At 41.6% G+C, this 23,212-nt stretch overlaps 1 protein-coding gene across 5 annotated transcripts in view; it reads left to right on the top strand.

Annotated features, from left to right (window-relative positions):
- tnr (tenascin R (restrictin, janusin)) overlaps positions 1-23,212 on the top strand; it is a 147,459-nt gene that overhangs the window by 46,407 nt on the left and 77,840 nt on the right. For all 5 annotated transcript variants that reach the window (XM_035635287.2, XM_035635289.2, XM_035635288.2 and 2 more), the window contains one exon: positions 19,981-20,034. The gene's annotated coding sequence lies outside the window, so the exon portion shown is untranslated. The remainder of the gene's footprint in view (positions 1-19,980; positions 20,035-23,212) is intronic.

Below are 23,212 nucleotides of genomic sequence, written 5' to 3'. Positions count from 1 at the left end.
TAAGTGTGTGTGTGTGTGTGTGTGTGTGTTTGTGCATGTGTGTGGGTGTGTGAGTGCATGTTTTCAGCTTTCTTCAATTAAGTGCAAATTTCTAAAATATATTCATACAGCACACAATGGAAAGCGATTCAGCGTGCTACCTGACGTGACTGTGAAACATGAAAACAAAATCCTCCTGTTTGCTTTTCAATGCACATAATAATGATTCTTTGATTGAGGCCGCTGCGCCTTCTTTGTGTTGGACTTTAACGTCTCCTGAAAGTCTGTGGTATTACTGTATCACTGCTTGGGTCTCTGTCTGAAGCCTGGCTAGACGAGGCCCATTTGCTCTCTATATGCATCCCTGGACACCTCCTTTAGCCAAGTTAGCGGCGGTGCACATAGGAACCATGACTGCCTGCTACATATCTCAATGATCTAGAGGCGCCATTACTGCTCTTGCAGCGGGTTTACTGCGTAACTCACCCCAGCAAAGTGATGCATTAACTTTCAACTTCTGCAGCAGTTTAAGAGGCGTGTTGTGTGTGTGTGTAAGTGTGTGCCAAGCTACAATTCAGCAATTAACAGGGCACACAGTCCAATTATTTTGAGTCAAGAAATTAGATCCTTTTTTGTACAGTCTGCTCAGTTTCTTGACTTGTTTGTCAACTCCACATCTCTCAGGTTTCATCGCACTGATTTTGATAAGATGTAGAAGTCATGGTTTAATCCAAGGATCTTACACCCATCTGTTCCCCCCCCCCCCCCCCTGGAATAGAATAAACACGTAGAGCCGTCTCGTTAGCTGCAGAGATGGCCCAAGGAAGACAAGCCGTCTCAGAGTTGTCAAAAATTAGCAAAACAAGTATGAAGTGTAAAGGCAATTCCACACTGCTGTATTTGCCATGCAGTGTACTTTTCTGGTTGATTGGATTTAAGCGAGTCTATCTCTGAATTTTCTCTGTATTATCTATTGTACAGCAATACACTCGAGCATAGGTTGATAGATTTGTATGGTAGATAAAAGTATGTGCATTGTTGGTCAGAGGATATGATGCAAGTTTTATTGGGAGATAGCTAGACAAGACGATATTGCAGAGATCCATAAATGAGATGTAGTGACTGATAAAATTAATCTATAGGACAAATAAAGTCACCAGTACTTTCTTATTTCAGATATTTACAGATGTAGAAACCTTTCCTGTTTGTCAGCATTCTTGTTATTAGTGTTACTCAGAAATCTACATGCTACAGACTAATTGTTAAAATGAGGCTACATGATCATTCAAAGGGTGAGAACAGGATGCAATAAAAATCCCTCCATCCATTTTCTATACTGGCTTTTACTGGGTTTGTCAGAATAATGTGCTGATAAAAAATGAAATACAAAAGCCTCGAAGATTTGACATATAAAACATGAATGGCTTAATTTTATGAAAGGTTTAAAAGATATGGAGGACTTAAGGTTTCACTCAGGAGTCGCTGGCCCTTTAATAACAGTGGATTGAATAACATGCTGGGAGCCAGGCCAAACCAAACCAAGTCATTAAGTGATCATGTCTCTTAAAATAACAGTTGTATTAATGGATTAAGAGTTTGAGTTTAACAACCAAGTCGTGATAGAAAGCTTCTCTTGTTCCTTCACAAGAGAGCCTCAGCATTGTCCCTCTTTAATACATATCCATCTTTCCATTCATTTTCATAGTGTGTCAACAACAATTCATTGCATAAACTCATGTATATATGTAATCCTTACTTAGATACATCCCTGCTGTATTAAACTCTGTTTTCACCCTGCGGTGAAGACGCTCTCCGTTTGGGACTCAGTGATAGGCTGGGAGAGGGAAAGAGGCAGCGCTGCATGTTTGCCTTTCTAATTACTTCTCATGGGAACCCGGCCATTGATTGTTGCAAATGCCCATTGATTTTTAGCAGCGCTCTACACTATTTGACGTTTGTGCTAAATACCATAGGACGGATGAGGCCGGTGTGTCTGTGATGTCTGTGACATCAACATCAGTTTGCATTTATGCATGTGTGTGTGTGTGTATGTGTGTGTGTGAGCGCACAATTATTTGTGCATGTATTAAATGCAAATAGGTCCGCGTGGCTGACGAATAGGAAAGTCACTGCATTCTTTTTTGGCCCGAGCAACCTAATCAAGACACATCGATCCAGCCAGGGGAAACACTTTGCTTATTTGCACATCGAGATAGCCGGGGGCTATTGGCAAACTGTTTGTTCTCATTGGATAAAATCACAAGACTTTCCTCCTGTGGTCGGAACGGATCACTATGTCAGAAGGTCAGAAACAGTGCCACAATTAATCAGCTAGTCCCCTTCAATATTTTTGTTACAAAATTTGCGGTGATGCCACAGTTGTGTACACATTTCATCATCTTCTCGTGAATTTTGCTCACATTACAGACGCTGAGATGACGGTGTGTCGAGTTGTAAAGAGTGCAAAGTTAGCGTTGGGGCTGAATAACTTGCTCGTTCAACAAATGGAATTGATTTTCATACTGAACTTTTTTTTTTTTATATTTGTACACTCCGAGCTGCGTGCAAAAAGAGTGAATTAATTTGAATTTGCAAGCAGCTGCACTCTCTTTACATCTGATCTCCCATGTATGACATTGGCATTTTTCAGAAACAAATTCCACGATCCTGATTATGTGAATCACAAACAGTGTTTGATGTGTTTTGATCCTGAGGGCTCCATTAGAGTATGTTCTGGACCAGCTTGACAGCAGTCAGGTTATTGGTTCCAGTCACTTGATTTTTCCACATTAACTTTGTGACGTGACAGGTACAGTATTTCCACTGAGGTTCACAGCGGGCTCCGCGCTTGCCAGCCGACTGGCCATTTGGTTTAGTGCTGTGATCCCAAAGCACATTTAAGTCACACTAACTGTGCTGTGGGTGCTACAAATGAAAATCTGTCAGTTCCCTGTGGACAAAACGCTTTTTCTGTTGGTTGTCCAATAATACCTAAGTCTTAAACAAATGAAATCTAACTGAGAATTAAAAACAAATCACAAAAATGATTCTGTCCAGAATGAGTGAATGTGCTAACTCCTCTCCTGACTGTCGTAGCTTCTCACCTGCTCTACTGTGGTCTCACAGCTGGGCGTTTCAGCGAATGGCCTCAGTTAATGGGGATTTACTTGTCATTGTTCTTAACTCTTGCTCCTGAATATCTGCCTGGTCAGCACAGCGGACGAGGAAAAGGAAAAGGACACAGACAGAGACTCAGTCAGAGAGAGAAACAGCATTTCTCCCATTAAAATCTGTTTCTTGTTCCAGATTTGATCCGCATGTGATTTTAACCTGATCACATTTACTCCTGGTATAAATGTGTCTCCTGTGCCGATTCGTTTGATTGTGATCGGTTCACTCCAGTTCACATCACTTCCTCCTGGTATTTGTTCAGGTCTAAAAAATCTAACAAACAAACAAACAAACAAAAATACAGAATACACGATGAATATGATGCATCTTTGAATCTGCATCATTGCTTTTGCAAATGTTCTATTCTTCACTCCATGCACAGGTGTCTTGAATAACACGAGGGCGGAGGAGAGGACTGCTCCTGTCTTACTGGCTAATGGCTGCCTACCTGCTACTTCACTGGTTCGGAACAGTGACATGTGATTATTATTTCCGCTCAAGTAGTCATTGTATCTTGATTTACAACACAGTTGCATTAACACTTGTGTCCACTGTGGTCACAATGTGTGACTAATGTGTACTTTTCGGGTCAAACATTATTGGATTGCAGCCCGATCACCCAAAACCCATTTTCATGCCAGGTGTAAATGGGGTAAGAGAGACAGTATAGAAGAAGGAGAGTAGAGACAGGCAAAATAAGAAGAAGAGAAAAGAAGGGCAAGAAGAGAGAAAGCTAGTGAGATATTGGCAAACAAAGAATGCAACGGACACATCAAGAGACAGAGAAAGATGTATAGAAAGACTGATTACAAGAGAGAGGCCCAGCGTAGCGCAGCATCTGTATTAGACTGTGGTAATCTAATGTGATTTGCTTGGTAATGAGACAGGCAGCCATTTGTACGTTTCAGTGTTTCACTGCTCGTCATGCTTTTGCAGTGCTGTGTACCTACAGCCCCCATCCTGATCACCCAGAGTTTTATTTTGAATTGTCTGCAACGTACAAAGACAGACTGTGATGAATGGGAACAGTCCTACAATGTTGCGGCAACAACAGTAGGTAGTAGGATTGAACGTAGCTCTGGCAATAGTGCCGTCACTACATCACACAGTGAAAAACAGAAGTTTGCTTGAAGCTGGAGTGCAGGATTTTTACATTTAAATGAATGTTTGTTACATTCACCCAGTTTCCAAACATGTTCACACAATGCTGGTTAAGACCTTCAATGGCAGTTGAGTTTTCAATCTGATGTCTGTGGCAATATCCCCACCAGAAGGGTGCAATGGAGACAGTGTGGGCTACAGGAACCAGGAGTGTGTCCGAGCCTGTGGTGGAGAAGTGTCAAAGGAAGGATTACAGTCTGCCAACGTAAGCGATTGATGGCGAAGACAAGTATGGATTGCCATTGGTGTGGCTTTTCATCAGTGCTGAAAGAAGAGAAAGGGGCTGTGTGCCGGTGTTTAGGTTCTTTTTTGTTCAAACCTGCACCGTTTTCTCACAGTAACAGGGAACCTGCTTCGAACCTTTCTGTCTGATGGGGTCATTTTTTGTGTGCTTCTTAGTTGGATGTTCTCCCTGTGCCTGCATGTTTTTTTTCTCTGGGTCTTCCAGCTTTGTCCCACAGTCCAAAGACATGCATAACCGTAGTCTGTAGATTATAATAAAAATAATAAAACTAGTTCAATTGACCTGTTTGACTCCGTCACTGTAATCAATTTATCTACTTCTACACTTAATGGTGGAGTCGATGTATTCTGTAGATTGAAGGAAGAAGAGTGAGGTGTTGCATACTACATTTAGATTTCCGTTGTCTGACTGGGCTGGTTTGCAGTGAAGAAGCTTTTTCTGGGATTTTGCATTGCGGTGATGTGAAATTAGGTGTAACTTAAATATATGTAACTACAATTACATATATTTATTTACAGTGGGTCCATAATTTTTGACTACTACTACTAAAAATGTCAATCAGGTAACACATTTTGGAACCATGAGTTTACTTAACTGGAAAAGAAAATGTTGTCAGGGACATTGAACACATTTTAGAATTCCCCACAGGAGCCTCACGAGTAGCTGGCCAACATCAGTTCTAATCCGTGTTGACAGCAACTATAATATTATCTTTGCGTACACTTTTGGTTTGAAAAAAACAAAGAACAACTCTCAGTTCATTTGTAGCCTCTGGAGATTATAAATGTGTCACCAGAAGTAAAGGCGCCACACATAATGCACAGATGGTCAGAAATGTATTGTAAATCTGCAGGTGCATCGGCAGTGTGCATTGGCACTGGCCAATGATTGAAACAATGATTGAAGCCTGAATCTGGAGGGCAGAGAAACAATGCGGCTCTGTCAGAATCCCTTTAACTCCAGATCTGTTTAAAAGTAGAGACCTCACTATAACTCACACACGATCTGCTTCGACTCTCCATTGTACTTAAGTGAAAGAGCTCCCTCATGTCCCTTTGAGAACACCATTGAAATGCATTTCATCAGCTCTAATTTCACAGCTACTTTCACACTCTTTAATTCCTCCGTCTCCATTTCAAACCATGGACATAAAGATCTTTCTCTCTGCTAAGCAGCATCAGTTGAGGTCTCTCTTTTCCTCGCCTTCACACTTACTCTTTTGTGCCTTTCTTGCCTCACTCACTCCTGCTTTTTTCCTCTTAAGAAGACAAAGTCGAATGGCCCAATAGCATTTAATTGCTGTGTTTTTTATGTGGTCTGCTGAGAAGTAATAGCCACTCAGCACTTCTGTCCACAAGATAGATGCTGCCGATGCTTGTCTGGGAGTTGGCTGCGGCGTGGGTGCACACCCAGTGGCTCAAGGAAGTGCAGGTGAAGTAATAAAAGAAAATGGTTCGCTGAGGTGGAGAGAAAAAAAAAATCCCACAATGGATTTCATTTCCTTATTGGAAACAAGTCACTCTGGGTCACGCACACAGGCGTACCACACACAGACACACAAGCACATGGACACACAAGCCCCTACACACATGTACTCAGAAACAGGGGTCAGAGTAGAGCAACAACTTGTTAGCAGCAACCATTCGCTGTGACCAGTCCAGTAATGCAATCTGCTCCTGCTGTTGGACAGGCCACGGCATGGAAGCGGTTTCAGGGCAACTCTGACTCCGAAATGGAAGCAGCAGTAAAATCAAAAGCATTGCTTGGATCGTGTCTGTATTTGGCTCTGCTGCGTCCTCACAGACTGGACATCATTTTCCTTACGACCTAAACATTTAAATAACAGGCCGCTCAACGTCCCTGTGTTTGACAGACCATCACACTGCTTTACATCAGAGAAATAATTCTGTGTTCATACACTTTAAATCATCAACTTACATGTAGGTAACAAATATAAATGGTACATATGGTATTAAGTCAACCACATTAAACATATCAAACCAAACATTAAATCATTTAAGCATTGGCTGGCGTGGTGCACCCAGGCCAGGTTGCCAACCCATCACAGGGCCAACATACAGACACAAACAACCATTCACATGCACATTCATACGGTCAGTCAGAGTATCCAATCAACCTAACCCTAATCTGCATGTCTTTGGACTGTGGGAGGAAGCTGGAAAACCCGGAGAGAACCCACGCAGACACGGGGAGAACATGCAAACTCCTTCATGCTGTGAGGCGACAGCGCTAACCAGTTTGAGCATCTCAGTTCTAAGGACGGAGGCAAGGGAGAGAGAAATTGAAAGAAGATCCAAAATAGGAAAATGAGGATTCTTACAATGTGCTGTGTTAGTCTCTCTGTATGTGAACACCTATCTTGTTTACATTAACCTGGTGTGGACTGAAAAGAGTGGAAGGGGAGATGTGAGGTGTACTACATGCAGACCTATGGCATTCAATCTGAACTGCAACGGCGTCTTTTTAACAACACAGAGCTGCAGTACATGTCACACGTACATGGCTTTAACAGAAACTTTAGCTAACCTACATACAGAAAACATCATCGATGTCCTGAGAGGAAATTAAGTATGGATCACAGCAACTTATGTGATTACCTTAGAACTGAACCATGTCAGAAGTTCGCCGAAGAGTTTAATTGCCATCCGTGTGATTGGATTTTTTTTTATTTTTCTTAAGTCTCACCACATGATAGAAATTCAAAATCTGAGTCCATGAAAAAGCAATTACTTGCTTTACTGCTTAACTGTTAAGGGACTCTCTTTATCTAGTTAGAACCATTTACAATTTCAACTCCAAGGATGCTTTAATTTGCTTTATATACTGTCACACTGTTTGCAGTTTATGAATGAGAGAAACAAAAAATGGGCATTTTTGATATTTCTGACAAGTGCGTCACACAAACCTATGTTGGTTTAAATAATTACCTAATAAAATGCTACGGCGCTTTGGCTGAAACCACATTATAAGTAATGTAATATTCCCTCATAAATGGGATAAAATAGTATATTTTAAATTCTAGGAATCAGAAGTTTGCCATGTTAAATGTAAAGTTAGGCTTTTAGAAGGGAACTACCATCTACAGCTTGGCTGTACATGTCCACAAAGATTTAGGTAAACCATTATCGCCTTTAATTAATGTTCACCGTGTGTTGTTAATGCATCACCAGTTACCGCTGTCATCATCATTTGTGATGTACTAGAAAACTCATTACAGCCGTGTCACTTCAAACTACACTTCTACTGCATCTACTGCTGCTGATTGTTTCGCAATCAAGCTTTTGTTGGTTAGTCCTGACACAGCCTGGCTTTTACTTTTACAGCTAACAGAGTGAAATTATGGCTTTACTTAAATAAAATCTACCTGTCATGGGTGCTTTTAGTGAGGATGCACACAGGAATGCATAAATGTACTTTGAAGTTTGCTTAAAAGACCTAGTTATAGGTTTGTGCAACTGGGGGACTCCCACGGATCTCATGGGTCTCGTCACAGAGAGATGTATATTTTGTGCTCTCTTTTTTCCCCCGCAGCACCACTTATTCAGAGGCGTTTACTGCTGGCATAAGGAATATAACTCATTGAGTCACAATAATGGTACAAATACTGTTGTGTAATCTGTTTGTATCGTTTCAAAAATGCCAACACTAGCAAGACAGGGCGTCTCTCAGGCCCACCCGGATCCAGATGTAAGGCCACTTACATAAACTGCAGGTTATTGCAGTGCTAGAAGCTTTCACTGACGGAACTCGGGCTAACATCAATAGCGAGGTTGTGAGGTGGGCTGGTTTGTGTTGAGATTGAACTAACTGCAGCTTCAGAACAAGTTGAGTTCACTTATTCACAAATGTTCTAGTTTTAATTTCTATCTCAATGCAAGAAACAACTTTCATTTGGTTTACATCAACAACAGGGTTTGTAAAGAGTCGATGGAAAGTTGTACTTAAGTAAAAAGTACACAGAAACATCTTTGTGAAAGAGGTTAACTTGTTACTCAAATACAACACAATCAAATACATACTAGCGCACATTAGATGTGGATTAAATTGTAACACGGATACTATACTTCTTCCGTTTTACTTGCAATCTTCACAGCGAAAGATAAAATAATTGCCATCATGGAAAATTTCTAAACCTATTCTGTTACAAACTGCTGTTATGTACTTCAAACTCATAGATCTGTTACTCAATGTGGATTTAATTCAGAACATATCATGTCTCACCGGTACCTGAAACAACACATCTCAAGATGACGAGAGAGACAATTCATAAGAATCATGGCTACATGGAACTGAACGTCCACACCTTGCAAATGTGCCTTGTGGTTCACACTGCAGGTTGTACACACAGTACTATTGCTACGGTCAGGGGAAACATTTTGGCATCTAAAGTCCTCAGCTGGGCCTACTTTTATCTATTTAGTCTAGGTTACTGTAGTGACTTGGGGAAGAGGCAGCCGTTTGTCCTGAGCTGGCAGCGCTGTTGCTATCCTACATGGAAAACAGCCCCTGGTGAAAATGACTTTCCATTACTTGTGACTCCATCTGTAAATTACCTTCCCTGCTGATCGGATAATTCTCTGCCTTACATAGCTTTCCTTCGCAAGATAATGGAGGCATATAGTGTAACCTTGCAATGTGGAAACACCTCCCTAAAAATAGAATAATGTATTCATCTTTTTCCCACATGTTTGGATGATGGATGATATTCAGGGGAGCCGTGTGCTTCCACGGCCTCCATCTCAGGAACCTCACATATAAAATGCCATCTCACAGAGGTGTTCTTGTCTTATTGGCCATGGCTTTTTATTTTTTTTGTATCGTTCTCTAGATACTGGCACCATATTTTTGCGCAGTCAGCATCATAGAAGATATATTGACCATATCGTTAGAATGCAATGAAAGGGACCGCATGTTAAAATTGATTGCTGTAGGGATACTTCTGAAAGAGACTGTCACATTGCTTAACTCACAAATCAATAGTCTCAAAACAACAAATTATCTTGTATCAAGTTGTGTGCTCATAGCTATCTGTCATAGTGTGTCGGTGTGTGTGTGTGTGTGTGTATGTGTGCAGGGGTGTATGCGTGGCTTGTTCATTAAGCAGAGCACTGAAGCAGAATTTTGTGACATAACAAAGCAACAGAATCAATGCAGAAGCACTCTTGATCTCTGTTCTCTGTTTTACAAATATCGCTGAAGCAAGATGGGAGCACAGACACAGGCCACTCAGGAGAGAGAGAGAGAGCGAGGAAGGAAACAAAGAAACAGATATTTTGAATCTGAGTTCACTGTTGAATTGTTCGCTCAGTTTCATGCAGAGAAGAAGTCATGCTGACTAGGCCAGGTAGACATGATAGTTATCAACTTCTCATGATAGTTGCGAGCTCATGAGTCCCACTGCACTCCATTTGTGTGCTTTTTTAAAAAGTGTGATTTCACCCACAGCTCTGATTCTAACTCCACTAGCTGCATAGTTTTGAAAAATGCTAAAAACTGAGCAGTCGGCCCAAGGGGCGAGGGATGCGAGGGTGGATGTGTGAGGGATAGTGTCACCATGAGTTATGTACTCTGGCCATACACAATAATGGAATAGCGACACAGAATCGCATGGCACCTTCCACTTATAAAGTGAAGGACTTTTCCCCTCCAGAGTCCCCTGAGGGCGGTGAGGTGGCCATCAGTGTGGTGGAGGACCACGGTGTTCCCGAGCAGTATCGGTTGGAGCCGCTGGTTCCAGCCCCAGTTTGGCCCGGAGACGGGCAGCTCTCGGAGCTGAGGCAATGCAACTGAAAGAGAGAGTGGTGGCAGTCTCAGAGTGCTGACGTGATGTTAGAAGTCAGAAGGCTAATGTTGGTGAACGTTTGGATAAGTTGCAATTACCACGACCACCATCAACAGCAACATTTGCAGACATTCTCACATTCACCCCCTCCGGAGAAGTTCTGAAAATGTCCGGACTTCACTGGCTGTCTGAAAGTGTCAGCCTTGGTCCAACGCGGTTTGAAACACTGGATGGTGTTATGAGCCGTGTTTCATCCATGAAATGACATTTTTGGGGGGAAATTTGAAAAGAAAAATTTTACATTGTGACCACTAATGTTTTTCATCACAGTACACTCACTCATATTATTAAGTTTAGAGCTTAAAAAACAAATAAGAGTGTGCAGTATCTCTTTAACTACTGGCCCGAATCGTGCAAATGTTGTCATGAACATGAAAGAACCACAACACTGCATGTCGATGTTCACATAGATTATTATTGTACTGTGTTGCTGCTCACTATATGGCAGCATTCTTTACCAAAGTAAAACATAAATAAATCTGTAGAAATGGTATTTTTTTGTTGGGTTACTCTTTATGTTGTTTAAAGAGAGCACACACACTCGCCTCGCACGCACCAGACCTTTTGGTCGAAAAATATGAGCCTATATTCAAGCAGATGACTGTGGAAGGAATGAAAAGGTTCCTGGGTATCAATGAAACATGCAAAAGTGAGTCACCGGTTTTGCTTGAATAACCGAGGTAATGGAAAAACTTTTATCAAAGCCCTCTCTCACTTTCCAAATGCGGTTGTGCTCATCGGCAAGCAGAGCCATCTCCAGAGATTATTGGAAAGTCTGTTGCTCAAAAGAAAAAGGTATCATTTATATGCAGCATTCCTACAGTTGAGCATGCAACTTTCCTTCCGTGGCACCTTACAATCAATTTAGGGATCAATTCTATCCAGTGTTATGGGACTAATTCTCCGGTAAGAACAAGCTTAAAAACATCGAAACGTATGAATCACTTGTCATTATGGCCACAGGTGTTACTGCCTGCGCGGAGACTTGGTTGGAGCCTCAAAACGTATTCATGGATAAGTTTTGAGGCTGTTTAATGTTATGGATGATTACATTAAACAGTAGCACATTGATCCTTTTTTATAGCTCTTCCTATAACATTGAGTTACTGATATCGTAATATTAATAAGCCTTGAATAAATAGGTGAACAGCGCTCTGCCTTCTGTTCCTTTATACACAGACCGGCGCTCATTTGCAGCAGTTCACTACAACGTTACAAACGTTTACGTATTGCCACCAAACTCTTTTTCGCCGCCAAATGCTCGACTCTATAATCGCAGCGGTGACTAACATGTCTACCTCCAACATTGCTCAATGACACAACCATTTCATGCCAGGCCCAAGAAAAGAGTGAGGTTGTTTCTGTGAAAAAACTGAACCCGAACACAAAACATTGTCTTGTTCGGTTGATTGAAATCTCTCTTTATACTGTTTGCTACCGTGTTTGCCGTGTGCATGAGGTGTACAGATTTTTTAGGGCCGATGCCGCTTTTTTTTTCATCAGCCTTAGCCGATGACCGATACGGACTGCCGATTTTCTCGAGCCGATATTTGGAGCCGATACTACTTTTGCTCTCTCAATTTAATAGTTAAATATAATTAAATTCAGCGGGTTGTCTCGTCTGATCTGAGGTCTTAGTCAAAGTGGGGTTATGGCCAATGCCGTGGCTCGCCTCCCTGGGTAGAGGGAGACGAGGCTCACGTCGCTCTGGAGCATCTCGGGAGTTCCCAGTGCACCGGGACTCGTGAACGGGATCCCCTGTGCAAAGCCTGCGGCGCGGTCAGCGCGCAGACTAAAAAAGTCCACCGGCAGCCGCGCCCGACTCTGTGCGGGGCCCGACGGGGGGCGCCACCAGTCCCAGCCTGCCGAAGCAGAGAGGGGAAAGGCGGGGAAGAGAAGGAGGGTACAGGGGGAGAAGAGCCAGCCGACGAGCAGAGAGAGCGGAAGGACCACGAGCCTCGCGCCCTCCGTTGGCGGCAGCCCCCCCCGAGATTAAAAAGTCAATTTCCACGAGGCACAAACCCACCTGGTGCTCCGTCCACCGCGACCCGCGACTAAGCCGGCCGGAGCCAGCGGCAGAGCGGGGTGGGAGACATTGAATCCCCCTCCCTCTCTCCGGAGGACAAGGGAGAGTTGGTATCCGGCGGGCGTGCAGCGCGGAAGCCTAGGGCAGAGGCACCGTGACGGCGCTGGGTACATGGTTCCGGAGAGAGCGGGGCTGGGCCCGATAGGCGACCGGATCTGCCCTCCCAAAAAAAACTATCAGCGAACGTAGCAGCCGCGCATCTTCCGATGCCGATACACGTAAAAAACGCAAACATCGGCCGATATTATCGGCCGGCCGATAAATCGGTCGAACACTATTTTTAATATTGGCAAAGGAATCTGCTCAGGTCTGTTGAATTTACACATTATATTTTACTTTTTAAGCATTTATCCATATCTCTTATGCACTATGCAAATCCTGTAACTGGAAAATCCAAAAGGGCACAAGGATTTGATTTTGTGTGCTATTTGTGAACAACAACTGCCCCATTCACAAAGGTTCAAGTTGGATTTGTGCGGTCCGGTGTGATTTCTCCATCTCAGTTGGTTGCTCTGGTAATGAGACAGGCATGCTTAATCTACTCTTCCTGTATAAAACCAAAATAGATGCAAGCGAAACTGAAGATTGTTGTTGTTCTATCCACTTGCCTGTCCGTCAAATCGGGCGTCCTCAGCGGCGGCGACTGACACTGTAAATGCAGCTGTGTTTCATGATTATGTCACACCTGGGTGACCACAAATTGAATTTCTGCCCGCCTATGAATGAGGTAAATTTAATTTTTTGATTAACTGTGTTTGGTTGTTGGCAGTCCGGATGTAACGAAATCCCATCATTGGTTCCAGTCTAGACAGAACAATCAGATTTGGGAAGAAAAAAAATAAAGATTTGACACTTTCTTCTCTACCTCATAATGTGACTATATTTAGTATCAACCACATTTTAGCAGTCATTATTCATATCCACGTTAATTTCCATTTTTAAATGATCAGTTTTTTAAAGAGACCATTAAACAACAATTACCACTTGAACTTTCATAATTAACCTTCCAGGGACTTAATTTACGAATGTCAGGCTTGTTGAGGGTTTTACATTTGTACCTGCTCGACGTGGAGGGTGCATCCGTCATTAAGTCTGCCTTAACATTTAGCATTCAGCAAATTTGAAAAAAGGTTTAAAGGCCTTCCTTAGCCCCTTTTGTTTGTCTCGTTTTCTTTGCTCACCCATGAATCTTTTCTCTGTGATGTTTTACCACAGAGCCTCCAAGTCAAATTGGCCAAAAACGGCTCTAAATGGAACAAACGTTTGCCTAACGTGTTTTTGTCCACGCGCTACCTTATGTCAACGAGAGCTGGAAAGGGAACAGTGTGCACACTTGTACTGCATTATCCATTGCTCATTTATTTGAGGTATTTAAATGAATTAGATTATTATTATCAGATACTAAAATAAATGTGTTGCTTTGAAAAATATCCATTTAATAAAATACTTCAACTGTCACACAGGACACACGTTTTTACACAAATGTAAGCATTCGCTGTATGCCCAGCCAGGCGTTTTCCTTCAAACATAAAGTAATGCACAGGCTTGTTATATCCCCTAGGTCTGTTTCGCTTATCATGTTCCCACTGGAGTGAGATTCAATAGAAATTGACTGAGTGGTGCTCTCCACCTCTCTCTCACGCTCCCTTCTCATCCTCCAGGATATGCGTGGCCAGACCGGCCGCCCCAACTTCGCTGCACTGCTCCGACAAGGACTGTGCTGTCTTAAAAGGCTGATGAATGTGTGTGTGTGTGTGTGTGTGCGCGCACAAAAATGATAGATGAAGAGAGAGAGAGAGGGAGAGGGAGACTGACTTAGTGGTGAAAGGAAGTAGGGATTTATTTTGTGTGCAACACTTGCTGTGTAATTATGTGCATGAGTGGAAGAGATGGGGTTTGCTGCTGTGCTCGTGCAGCTAAAAGACAGCAGAGTGACTTTGGCACAATTACACAATCAAAGTATCTTTTAAATACTGAGCTACATTTATTTTTCTATTGATTTGTTTATTTCATGCCGAAACATTAGAAGATGCTGCAATTACTGCCATTACTGTACACTTTCCTTTCCATCATTTAAAGCTTTGTTTCATACAAGGTTCTCTCTTCCATTTATGAAAAATCCAAAAGAAGCTTGTCTTTTTGGTGAAGTGTTTTGTTTTCTCTATTATGTATCACTGCTGGTATGATGTTGTTATATGTAAGTTATTGTACACTTTATCAACCTTGACAACATGTCACTCATGAGCTGCAAAAAAGAGTAGTTTACTGTTATTAAGCGCAACAATAAAGTATTCGTGCAACCCATGCAAAACACATTTGCTTCCTACTGTAACCTATCTCAGCCGATCAGAGACTCAAGTTGAACGTAAAGACTCAGGAGAGGCAGTGACACACAGGTTATCAGTCCGAATCAAAGCGGGGAGCGAGTAGGCAAAAACAAAACAAACACGAAATATCACATCCACAAAAACCATGACCACTAACACAAGGAGAAACGCTGGTATAGCAGTGAGCAAATGAGGAAACGGGAATATAAATAGGACCGTGGTTTATAACAGGGGCCGGTAGGTTGTGTATGATGAAAAGAGTGGGAGACAAGACGTGAGGTAAAACAAGACAAGAAACTTGTACGACCAGTTGACTGGTCGTACCAACAATCGAACCCGAACAACAGCTGATTCTTCATTTTCAGGGAGGTGCTAACAGTATTTTCATTCTGCGTTTGTAGTTGAAGGTTGGTTAAGCTGTAAGTTGTTGTACATGCAAACCAAAATACTCCATTGTGCACTTACACATGCATCCATACACACACATTGCTTGCTATTGCTCTGGCTCTGTTGAAGGGTTAAGGGCATATTAGTTCAGCCATTGATTATATATAATATAATAATTCAAAGCAGCACAAAAACACAGCTCACACTATTAAACATTTCTAACCTTGCCTGAGAAACAACGACTGATAAATGTCATGTATTTTATGTGAGGTCTGACATTTTTTTTAATGATGCTTTGGCTGTGAAAGGTAAATGTGGCTTTTCATCTTAAGTATTTACCTTCACAGGAGTCATCTGACAACTTAAATGACCAACATATTGACCTCCGTCTGCCATTTACACTATGTCGTATCAAAGCATTTTGAATAATGGATGTAAGAGCTTGGGAAGAAACAGAAAGAAAAAGTTGGTTTTAATAAAGAGTTCATACTTCATTTACAGGTAAACAAGTCTTATTGGGGGTAACTAACATACACATGTACCCATTAACATTGAGTATGTTGGCCTGGGTGTTGTTGCAGTTCCAAATAATGAGGGACGCTGTTATCTTGTGTTAATGCAATGGAGGTTACATATATAATATTAGTTATTTCTAAACTATGAAGGAAATTGCTTCCAAGATTAATATGAATCTTCCATCTGCCTCACATTCAGAGGGTTAACTTTGCCACTGTGTGTATTTCTGTGGTTTTGGTACACACACACGCACACACCCACCATCCTCAACATTGCAGCAATATTTAGCATACTGACTTAAATAAACAAAATTAGTTCATGTAAATAAGCAAGTTAGACGTGTCTAGGAAGAAATTAGACACATTGGATCAATACAATTCTAATCATGTTGATAATGATTGCACACCATATTTATATCAATATATACATATTTTAGCATTTAAATCATAGGCAGACAAACCTGCAAACACACCACAGTTTCTTGTCATGATCGAACAGTCAGTTAATATATTACAGTTACAGCGGACATATTATACCTAAATGTATCACTACTGTATCTAACCATGGCCGTCCTTTACGTCTTTGCAGTTTGTTTTCATTTTCGTTTACTTTTAATGTCCTTTACTTTTCATAACTTACAAAAGCCCATATTTTTTGCTAATCGCAACATTGTAAGTTGCTGCTCTGATGAATCAATTTATCAAGTTTTCAAAAAGGAGACATATTATGCTGCCTGGAAATTTTCCACGCATAGTTGGCACTGATCCATTTTTGAGGAACAATTTGCCTGCTGGTCCTGCTTTGTACTGTCCCAGGTCGGTAAGGCAGTCAACTGAAACATGGTTTGAACACAGCATAAGATCAGCTGAGAGTTGTCATGATAAATCCTCTCTTGTGTCTTCTGAGGCTGGTGTTTGATGTTAAGATGCATGTTCCTCAGCCAACCATGAATCTCTCTTCGTCGTGTTTCTTCCCTGTCTTATGATAAGAGGAGCATTTTAAAGTTTCCCCGTTGCCCTTTGGTGTTGTTTTACAACTCACGATGAGATACCAACTTTTTCTCTTCAAGTTGGGCCATGTGATGAAACCTGTTTGACGACAGGTTAACCGACCTTTATTTTCTTGAGGAAAACTGAGGCCGAAAACCCATTTTTCAGTGGCGTAAAAGAGGGCAAAGGCAGGTTTTGGTGTGGCAGGTGATGAATGGTTAGTGGGAGAGAATCCATCTGCTGCATCAACACAACGGAAATGGGATCGTCCACTGATAAAAAAGAAAAGAAAAAAGCACACTGTGAGACAAACCTGAAATCAACATGCACCAAAGGTTACAATCGAGTCGCAGTGTGAACGCACGCGTGTGTAAACGTGTGTGAGAGAGAGAGAGAGAGAGAGAGAGAGAGAGAGAGAGAGAGAGAGAGAGAGAGGATGTCTTTTAATCTGTGTAACTGTCTCTGAATTTGTTTTTGTGTTTCTCTCTGTACACACCACACACACACCTACACACACACCTACACACAAACACACACACACACACACACACACACACACACACACACACACACACACACACACACACACACACACACACACGCACACACACACACAGGGTAGGACTCACAAGTGGCTGTGTGCCATCCTGACTAAATACCAAATATCTATCATCTGAGATATTTCATACTTCCTCAATGCAATAAGCCAATATGATTTATGTAGTGGCTCCGGCAGTGTTAGTATAGAATTATGTTAAGGTTTAAGAATAGGGACAATAATGCACATTTAGTTCTTAGTTCTTCTTTAGATTTATGTGCACATATAAAAAATTGATTTAAAAAAAAAATCTATTTTTCAAGAAAGTTTGAATATAAAAAACTTTAAAAAAGGAGAACATACTGTCATGATGCTGCTTCCTGCAGATTCTATTCTCTGTAACTTCTAGCGCGGATCCTGTGTCCCCAGAATGACTCTCCATGTTTCAAGAATGAATTTGAAATAAAAAATGTTGTCATCACTAATTGCATTCGGTTCCATCTCGGCGCTATGCAATTTAATTACAATATGTTTTGCACTAATCTTGGTCGTATAGAATAACATCTTTAATTTTGTTAAACCTATTGTTTACAAGACTGGACAATAAACGGTAGCAGGTGGGAGCTGTGAAACAAGTCAGCAAGCGCAGGACCATAAATCCTCCACACCAGACTGCGTAATTTGTAAGAATTCAAAGACTTCATGATTTCCATTCATTTTATTTCCATCCTAACCCTAACCCTAACCCCTATAAGAACCTTGTACCTCCATCTGTAATCCATCATCCCCAATTTTCTGTCTTCAGCTTGCTCCTATCCTTTGGTTAGTCTACAAGATGGAGGAATGCATATTATTTATTATACACATTGATTTCTGTTGTCTTACATTTTTAATTCAAGCTTCATGTTGTTTTTCATCTGATAACAGCATTTTTTCGATGGATGCCGGGCAGAGTATAAACAGCTGGAACACAATATGATTTACATTGAAACGCTTCCCTCTCTGCTGGTCTCACAACTACAAAGGAGTCTGTAAAGTAAACAGGATCATCTGTAACTTTCTCTTCCCTCAGCGGGACGGCACAAGGAGCTAATACAAAATGTGTGTGCACATTTGTTTGTGTGCGTAGTATTGCAAATCATTCTGATTTGTAAATTGCAAATGGACTGTATTCATACAGTGCTTTTCCGGTCTTTCGGACCACCCAAAGCGCTTTACAGTACAAGTCACCTTCACCCATTCCCACAAACATTCATACAACACTTCTATATACAGTGCTTTTTTCTATCACACATCATTCATACACTGCCAACACAGTGTATAAACAAAATTACGAATACCACTTAGGGTAAAAAACAACAACTTGTAGGTCTGATGCGGCCTTCGGAGCGGACGGAGCCTCTATTATTAGAGTACTGCCGTTTAAGTCTCTCTCTGTGGAGTAAGTGTAAGCTAAAAATAGAGCTCGGAGGACAAATTGAAAATTGGACTTAAATTCACAGGAACTCAACTTCAAATAAATGCTAATGCTGCTCTGGGTCTGCTGGTAGGTGTAATGTCAACTTTATATGATGCTAGAATGTCTTGACCCTTTTCTAACCTTAGTCAAGTCGTTTTTTTCTTGTCTAAAAACCTCAACTGTTGCGGAGGTGAATCAGAAAACATGCTACTTATGTATTTTGAAAAAGTCAAATTGAACTGTATCGAAAAGGTGCTATATAAGACCAGTTCTTTTGTCAGTTCTTTTGGAGGACTTGGTGTCCAACACAGTTTGTTATGGGTTTAATGAGGGTAAGAGTCTAAAAGTAATAGGTCTCATATGCATTAATATAAACCAAATACATACAATGTTTTCCAAAACTAATTTTGAAACATGTAAACGGTGTGAATTTGCATGTTGATTTCCCTCATGAAGAGCACAGACAGCGGGGAGTAACGTTCCCTCTTACCATGTTTAAAGAACTGCCAGTGGAGCCCAGTTCCTTTGTTTATTTGATCAACCCACTTCACTGGACGAAATCCAGGTGAGACTGACGCCATTTCCATTTCCAAATTCCTCAGAGCTGAAAACAATCCAATCAGCAAAGCATGTCATTTCATCTCTCAGAGGGTGAGCAAGACACCCTCAAGAGCAGACGGGGCTTGGTTTTGTGTTTGCTTGGGTGAGTGTGTGTGTGTGTGTTTTCGTGAGTGTGCCTCAGGAGGTGTGCGGTAACAAACAACCCTCAGCAGCATGCCAGACAAAGACAGCAAAGGAATATGTTCCCCCTTTTTTCTCTCTCTCCGTGTTGATAGAAGAGCCTCGATATGTTCCTGTTCTTCCACAGCAGGCGAATGTGCATGTGCTTCTGTGAGCACTTCTCCTCTGTGACTGGAAGTGTCGACTTACATTGCTAATTTACAATAAGGATCTCCATACTGAAGCATAAACCCGCTGCCCTGCTATAAGGGATATGAGGCGACTTGAGAAGGATCCAATTCATGTTCCTACCTGTGTGTTTGTGCTCAGGTGTGTGTGGGTGTAATAAACACTCCTGCCGTATTAGAGGTGCTACAGAATGTGTGTCTCTCCAACCACGCAATTTGCATTTCAAATTATTTCGAGGGGAACGCTAAACTCTTAAGTCAGGGAGAAGGCAATTCAAATGTGTAATTGGTGCAATGCTAATTTACGCCCCCCCCCCCCCCCCCCCCCCCCCCCCCCCCCTCTCCTGGACAGGTGCGGAGTCGGAGAGAGACTGGCAACAAGAGAACAAAGTGCTCACAGAAAAAGGTACTGCCCCCACACACAGACGCAGACACACTCCTACGTGTGGAGACACATTAATGCACATCCGTATTTCCCCCTCTGGCTATAGTGTAATGTTCAATTTAATGGTCTAATGTTCTTTAATGACTGGTTTATGTGCATGGGTTTATTGTGCATCTATCAACCTGAAGCACATCTAATCAGACAATTAGCCCTCATCTTGGGCTAATATGCATGTATGTATTCATCACCATCACTGGCTTTCTAAAAGGAACACCAATAGATTGTAATTTCTCTACTGTGCACACACGCACGCACGCAGACACACACACACACATACACACACAAGCTCCTTTCTGTGTATTTGTCTGTCTGCACAAGCTGTTTGTCTGTCTGCACAAGCTGCACAACTAATTAACACCATGTCAAAGAGGTCGATGTGTCGCTGCATCTTCTTTTTTATTTCAAAAAGAGATGACGAAACATTTGTTTGTAAACTTTGCAAAGAGCAGTGTGCGTATCACAACTCAAGAACCAACATGGCATATAATCTAGGATGCTTTCATCTAGGACCTTTGGGTGTAACGTTTCGAGTGTGACCATATATACGATTTGGCACATTGCAATAGAGTTTGTCTAATATTTAGGTCAACATGATTGAATATGCTGCAAATACTTGCTGATGATAACAATGATAATAACAATAATTATAATAATGATAATAATAACAATTTACTTTGCTTCACTCCAGCCGTAATATGGAGTGCAGGGACTTTGTAGTAATTGTCTCCCGCTGGGTGTTAATAGTCGTGTACACCTCTGTTTGTGTCATGTACTGCAGTGTGTGGGAGTATTACACATTTCTTCCCAGTCAGAGCTGCTCTGAAAGCATGTGTGTCTTGCTAATCACACTGGCACAAAATGAAGATACTATTTCCACCTGCTCAGTCCACCTGTTATCAGAATCATAAGTGCAAAGAGCTGGCACAGTGCACACACAAGACCAAACACTCTTATTGCTTCAATATACATTTTAAATGCACTATGCGTTCATTGTATTTAATATAAATTCTACATTTTGGCGCGATTAGGACAAAGTCTGTCCTGTGTGTGGTAGATAATGGTAATGAGTTACTCTTCATGTAGAATGTGTTCCAGCATGAGCAATAATATGTGCATTTCATCTCCACTCACTGATTTGGGAATACGCAGCACGACTCTGTCTAATTACACATGGGTTAAACAGCTTGGGCATCTGCATCAGTTAATTCATTTTTTCAGCCCTGGGATCTGACAAAATATGTACATGACCCCACTGCGCTTACTTACACATCGGACTGGTGAGATATTCGACAGATTTCAGTTTTGAACAGTAATCGTCAGGAGTGAAGCAGGTGTCCTCGCCCAAAACTCCAAAACTCCAAACGCCATTTTCCCATGAAAGTGAAGCTTCCAGTCGTATCAACAGGATTATTGTGAGGAGCTCTCAGTTAATGCTCCATGACCACAGCTTATTACAGTCTTTGCAGTAGTGGCTTTATTGTGTGCATATTAATGCACCCTGACCAAATTTAATGCAACCTTTTACTTAGTATTCAAGTCCAAATATGTCCACAGATAATAAAAAGTAACTTTGCAAGTTACTTTGATTTCCTCTTTAGAAGTTAAATTTACACTTGGGCCTATGTGCTTTTTCTGTACAGTTGTGATCTAATTTCTCGACATCTTTCTTGATTTTTAACACTAACTGTTCCATTGCAGCCAACACAACAACAATTACTGCAATCATAAGATTGGAATCTTTTTCATTGACTCTGTTATATTGTGTGGTTTGTCCTTTTATATGAGGTTAGCACCCAAAAAATCCCACATGCTCATACTGCACTTGCGTGAGTAAAAATATCATAGATTTATTATCCACAGATGAGAATTTAGTCACGGAGTGAACAAAGGAGGCAGTTGTGGGAAAAAGTATCTTCATCATCTTAATGGAATACTTGGAGCCTGGTGATAGCAGCAGAGAGAGAAAGGGGCATTTCAAACGGGTAGAGTAAAATGGAGATAAACAGAGAAAACAAACTAAAGAAAGTGATACGGGGACTATCAGTTTGGCACTGTTGTTGTTTACTGCCTACTTCTCCACTGATAAAATTGTTATATTACTCCTGCAGTCATTAAACATGAGAAGGCCAGTCATCTGCAGCACAAGTCACAATTTAGGATCTATGAATATAATACACATCATGTGGTCAAGCACACTTTTGGTTCAATCAGGAGAGACTTAAAGAAAAAGAAATAGATTTGCTGCGAACAGAAGGGAAAAGACTTTGGCACTTAGGCCCCGGCAGGAAGTGGAAGACAACGGAAGCCAAGACACTGGTGGTGGTGATGAGGAATGGAGCACAGAGTCGGGACGTCTGGTTTAGACCGTTTCATGGGAGAGGAAGGCAAGGCATTGGGGATAGGCCGTATATAAAAAATGGACAATACAGCATGATGTTCATTTTGTAACTTATGGTCCCATTTAGAGTAAAATAGATGATAAAACATAGTATGTATTGGGGCGTGGATACAGTTCAGTGGACGAGCTTTCAGTCAGGCCCCACCCCCCTCTTCTCTTTATATGGTTAATTCTGGTTAAAAAAAAAAACAAGGTGGTGCCGGACAAAATGCTAAAGTCTGGGCTTCAAAACAGCAGTTCACAAACCAGTGGGCGGCGTCACTGTGGGTAACCACTTGATCCGGAGTTGTGGTGGTGCATGGCTGGAGGTGGGTCATGCAGTGATCATGGTGCTGACATGGCAGCTGAATCACAGGAGAGAAAGAGAGAGACACATTTTTAAACTTTGACAACCTACAAGTGATCGGCTTGAGGCGAGCGTGTCAGGATGTGATTGGATGAAAAGGGGAATGAGCTGGCAGAGCTTAGAGATAACGGAGAGCTGTGAAGAAGACAGTCTTCCTCACAGAACTTTGTCTAACCTTCATTTATTAGCAGAATGAAAAAAAAAATAAGACGATGAATGACTGAAATTTTGAATCGCATGAAGAGGCGATTGAAACAAATATAGCAAGTGACCAATGAAAACAGAAAAAAGCATGGTGGAGAAAGAAGCAGCATTTAAGGTGGAGACTGCAATTGAGAGTGACAGCAGCAGAAGCCGTTGAGTGTATGTTTCTAATGGGGATTATGGTCCGTTTG

The sequence above is a fragment of the Scophthalmus maximus genome, chromosome 5 (genome assembly GCF_022379125.1).
Source record: "Scophthalmus maximus strain ysfricsl-2021 chromosome 5, ASM2237912v1, whole genome shotgun sequence".
NCBI classification, from domain to species: Eukaryota; Metazoa; Chordata; class Actinopteri; order Pleuronectiformes; family Scophthalmidae; genus Scophthalmus; species Scophthalmus maximus.
This window is presented reverse-complemented; position numbering and strand designations above follow the sequence as displayed.